This window comes from Pseudophryne corroboree, chromosome 2, assembly GCF_028390025.1.
Source record: "Pseudophryne corroboree isolate aPseCor3 chromosome 2, aPseCor3.hap2, whole genome shotgun sequence".
Lineage (NCBI taxonomy): Eukaryota > Metazoa > Chordata > Amphibia > Anura > Myobatrachidae > Pseudophryne > Pseudophryne corroboree.
In genome coordinates this window covers 1046544142-1046549700 of record NC_086445.1, presented here as the reverse complement: position 1 = coordinate 1046549700, position 5559 = coordinate 1046544142, and the positions used below count along the sequence as shown (strand labels likewise).

The following is a 5559-nucleotide window of genomic DNA, read 5'->3' as shown; positions in this document are numbered from 1 at the left end:
TTACACAAAGTGGGCGTACGCCAAATGACATCGCAGCAATGCGAAAACATCGCAGCAATGCGAAACCATCGCATTAACACATACTTCATCGTAAAAATACTAAGTTGTAGTAGATTTACACATTTATCATTAAAAGTGCACACTTTTGCGGACAAACGCACCACAATGGTTTTTTTTTACTATTAAGTGGAATAACACCTTCCAATTAAAAGTCCACAAGCCCTCCTCAATTACAAATCCAATTAGTGAAATGATTTGTAATGTTCATGATCAATTAAGTCTTTTTAAAATACCTGAAGAACACTTTGTTGCCATAATTGTACATATACTTTTTAAGATTTTTAATATAAATATAGATGTTTGCAATGTGCTTGGTCTAATGTTTTTTTTTTTTTTAAGTAGAGTTTTAGTATGTGAATGAAGGTGTTTGCATGTTTATTTAGACAATAACAACATATGTATTTTTTAAATTTTAAACAAACTTACGTTAGATGTATGAAATGTTTAAGGTAATAAATGTCTGTTCGGCAATCTGCTGTTCCTTTATTGCATTAATAAATAATAAACACCCGCTTAACTTGAAAAATTTTGAGTTTTTTTTTTTTTATAATATAAACATAAATTATTTTTGATTTTTAAACAAAAATTAAAACAAGGTTTGCATCTGGTCAACAAGACCCAGCAAGGCCTGTAGATGTAGCCTCATGTCCCCAAGAATGGCCGCAAAAGATGTGGGATCTCCAACGGCAACATCTGAAATTAAGAGATAACATAAACATTAATAACTTACTCACATTACTTATTATACAAGCAAGGCACAAAGCACACTTTAATGCAGGCATGTCCAAACTGCATCCCTCAAGCTGGTGTGAAACTACATATACCAGCATGCCTTGACTCAGTTTTGGGGCCAGGGAATGCCAAAGCTGTGTCAGGGCATGCTGGGATGTGTAGTTTCTCAACAGTTGGAGGTCCGCAGTTTGGACAGGCCTGCTTAATGGCAAAGTTACTACATCATGGCTGTTTTATGGTACAATCATTAGCAGAAAAACACCCCTTGATGAAGTCTTAAGGATGAAACGCGTTGGGCTATCTGGCAGTGACTACATACCAAGTTAAGGAATTTTACTATTTATTCATTTTAACTGGTATTATATTTCTGTGTGTGTAGTTTTTTTATCCCATTTTTTAGAAAAGGTTTTTAGAAAAGGTTTTGTTATTTTAAATGTACACGGTAATAAACTGTATTTTATATTCTTAATTATCCACCTAAAGTGAGTTCTTCTAGACACCATTGGTCGCTAAACCCCTTCCCCCCAACTGTGTAGAAAAACACACAAGCCTGCTCAGGCTTTTTTACTAAATTTTTACAGTTTACAAGACCATGGGGTACATTTACTACTATGTGAGTTCTATTTAAGATGGAGCGTTGCCCATAGCAAACAAGCAAAAATAAGAATATTATCTTGTAGAAGTGGTTCCCCAATTGTAAAGTATAATCTTATTGGTTGCTATGGGCGACATCCCATGTTAAAGATAACTACCATCTTCGTCAATGTTACACCATGTTGGCATTCATTCACATCTGGAGTGTTTTTTTTTTTTTTTTTATGGGTTTGGTCCTGCATCATCACACTGCATATCAACATCTTCAGAAGGACAACAGATCCTAGCATGCCCACACTCCCTGAAAGCTGCCCTTACTAAATAAGGTCAAACAGGTTTGACTTTATCCAATAATCATTTTGTGAGTGTAACTTTCACACCACAAATCAGTGTGTCATTAGGCTGCATAACAAAGTGAAGCATGTGATTTGTAAGTGCAAATATTAAGACTACACAGGCACAAGTGTAAAAGACCAACAACATACTAAACTCCACTCAGGTCTAACTGTTTCCCTGAAAACCTAACACATATAAACCCTGTTGTCCTGGCAACCCTGTCGACCTAATGAGTGTCGACCTAGAGTGGACACACAAAACATTGCACACATAAACACTGTACATATAATGACACTCACAAAAATGTAAATACAACATGTAGACCATGAAGAATAACACAAATATTTGTCCTTGGTACAAGAATTCCAACAGTACAACACTGCATGTTTTGTCATTGTAAGTGTAAGTAGGTAATCATTTTTTTAGAACATGTTAAAACACATACTTTCCTCTGCAACATGATGGTTGCCAGATATTTCATCAGGGGCTTCTTCTGCCCACTCACTGGGTGGGGAAGGCGGCTGGATGGGGGAAGGCGGCTGGATGGGGGAAGGAGGAGGGATTGGGGAAGGAGGAGGGATTGGGGAAGGAGGAGGGATGGGGGAAGGAGGCTGGATGGGGGAAGGAGGCTGGATTGGGGATGTAATTTCAGAGGGTGGGTCTGATTGAGAGGGCGAGGGGGCGGAGAGAAAGTTAAGCCAATAGAGGGTGAGGGGGGCTGAGAAGGTGAGTTTGAAGTTGAAGGAGAAGGGGTATGGGAAGGAGGAGAAGGGGTCACAGAAAGAGATGGAGAGGTGGGGTGAGAAGGGGAGTGGAAAGTGGAGTGGGCCTGGGAAGCTGAGGGGGACTGGGAAGCTGAGGGGGACTGGGAAGCTGAGGGGGACTGGGAAGGGGAGGGGGACTGGGAAGGGGAGTGGGACTGGGAAGGGGAGGGGGAGTGAGAAGGGGAGGGGGACTGGGAAGGGGAAGGGGGCTGAGAGGTCTGCCGTTGTTGTCGTCCTATAATGATATTTTTGTCAAAATTTAGTTAGCATGTTAAATTACATACTAAACAATTAGAAATTTCACTGTTCTGTTCCATGTAAAAGACACTGTTTTTTTTTATTTAAAAATACACATTTTAAAAACCTCTTCATGTTGCCCACAGCAAACAAAATGAGTCCAAACTTTTAATTTGAAGCTCATTCCTTAATCTATTCCATTGAGTCATATTGATTGGTCTAGGCAACATCACCAGATCACTATTCAAGGCACCTTATTATATAGACAGCACTGATCAAGTATTTGGGTACAGTTTCCTGCCTGGTTATTAATTCTGGAAAACATGCACTTGTTTGGTGACACTTTGCTACAGTCAGTACTGTTTGCCCTAACCACACACACTGTCCTATTTTGAAAAAATGGACACTCAGCGTTGCAATTAGCCTACCACTTAGTGTAAATTTGCACAATTTTTCCTAATAATCTTATGTAATGTAACTTACTTCGTGTATGCATTGCCCGTATTTGCTGGCGGATCTCCGCCAACAGCTCTGGAGTCCTCCTGCGGAGATCACTCCACCTCCTCTCTAGTTGGATGATTGTCCGCCTGCTGCGGACGCGAGTCCGCAGCAGGCGGCGGACCTCCGCGTAGGCCTCGCGCTTAACCCGATTTGGGATGAAGCGCCCAACGCGGCCTACGCGGCGGTCCATCACCGCAACCAGGACGCGGAGCTCCCGCCTGGTGAAAGGTGCAGCACGCATCATGGCAATGGCGTTTTCCTTATTTGGGCATATATTTATAGTGTCTGTTAGCATGTGATTGGTCAAAATTCTATGTTGTCATTTCTAATAACTTTATTGATCTTTGCAATGCTGTGAAGAGCAGAGTGTTATTTCGCACGAGCGGAAATACGCATTCGCAGAAGCAAATTTTTAACATTAAAAAAAAAACAACACAAACACAGACACAGAGACACACAGTTTTGTCAAAAAATCTAAACATATCTGTGTACTCACCACAGTTTGTGTGATCATTCAGCTGGACAGTCACAAAGTGGGCAACATTCAATTTCATTTGTTTGTGTGTTTGTTTAAATAATCAGGATTTTAGGATATAAAACAAATAAGGACACTATTTAGCAACATCACATTATTTTAATTTCTAATCTAAAATTGTAAGCTTAACGTGTTAACGGATTTTTAGTATAAAAAATATTACACATTCCAACACACCAAAAGCATTACACAATGACCTTACAATATCAAACAAAATGTCAACATTACAAATAATACATAAGCATACTGTGCTTTTAATTTGGTTCAAACAGATAATATAAAAACACTATACCTGAAATATTCCGCAACAATGCTTGCCCTGACTTGGCTCCCCCTCCGTGTAACACTCCCCCCACCGAAGTGTCGAACAACCCCTGGCTCCTCATCAGGCAATTCCTCTGTCTGAGGAAGCTCTACGCTACTCCTTACCGCGATATTGTGTAGTATAGCGCACAGAACCACTAGTTTACTTGCCATCTCCGGCGAATACATGATGTCGCCACCAGTGCGGTGGAGCACACGAAACCGCCCTTTAAGGACCCCAATTGTGCGCTCCACCAGCTGCCTAGTGGCAGTAAGCGCGGAGTTAAATGCCGTCTGTGGTCCTGGCCTGGGATTACGGTAAGGAGTCATGAGCCAGGGGGTGCAAGGATATCCACGGTCTCCTGTTTGATGATAAACCAAAATTAGAAATAGTATATTTTGTTAAAATTCAAAATTTTGGAAAGAAATATGTGCAACAACTCACCCAATAACCACATGTCTGCTCGTTGACTTGATCTTAATCTGTGCCATATCCCTGATTGTCTAATGACATACGCATCATGGGAACTTCCAGTAAACTTTGCATTCAGGGAAAGGATCTGGAGGGATGGCCCACAAACAACCATTACATTCAGAGAATGAAACAGTTTCCTGTTTCTATAAATTTCTTCATTATGTTTTGGTGGCTGAATAGCTACATGTGTGCCATCCACAACCCCAATAACATGTGGGAAGCGACTACCACAATCCTCAAATTGCCGCTTCACCACATCTAGGGCACCAACATCCAAAGGCATAGCAATAAATTGCTTCACACGCTTTAGGAAAGCCTGGCAGACACGCCGCAGGACCTTACTGAACTGGCCCTGCGACATGCCAACCAGGTCTCCTACCACATGCTGATAAGAGCCTGTAGCCAAAAAATGTAACACAGCAAGGAATTGTGTCAATGGTGGTATTGCTGTAGGATACCGAATTTCAGACTCCAGATCACTCTCTATTATGGAGAGAGTGTCTAGGATTAGATGTGGTGGCAGCCTGTATCTACGTACAACCACATCATCTGGCATCCCAAAAAGTAGGACACGGGGTCGGAAAATTGGTGGCCTAGCACGCCTCCGTTGCCTTGGTTGATGAGGAGCCGGTTGTGGTTGTGGGGCTGGCGGTTGGGGTGGGAGTGCTGGCGTGGGTTGGGGAGGTAGTGCTTCGGCTGCGATAAATATTGACATCACACACTTTTTAAAACAAAAAAAAATTATGTTGAATAAGACAAAAACAAAGTCCAAAAAATATACAACCAAAAAATTTAAAAAAAAAGGGGGTGTCAACTTACTGCAGGAGCGTAAGACATTTTTTCTGGGTTCAATTCAGGAACAAAATGAATATTATCACAAAAAAGAAAATAAAAATTATTTTTTTTATGAAAGCTACATATGTTAAATTGTAATTGTTAAAAATATTAATAAATAAAAACTCAGAGCATCAAACACATCACAAACACCTACTAAAAAATTATGACTAATTGGTTAAAAATAT

At 40.6% G+C, this 5559-nt stretch overlaps 1 long non-coding RNA gene across 1 annotated transcript; it reads right to left on the bottom strand.

The window, feature by feature from the left end:
- Positions 1–666: 666 nt before the first annotated feature.
- LOC134988591 (uncharacterized) lies at positions 667–3573 on the bottom strand. Its single transcript, XR_010194007.1, has 3 exons — positions 3207–3573; positions 2168–2721; positions 667–753 (listed from the first exon to the last, which is right to left on the bottom strand). It is a non-coding gene; the product is annotated as an uncharacterized LOC134988591 (long non-coding RNA).
- Positions 3574–5559: the final 1986 nt, after the last annotated feature.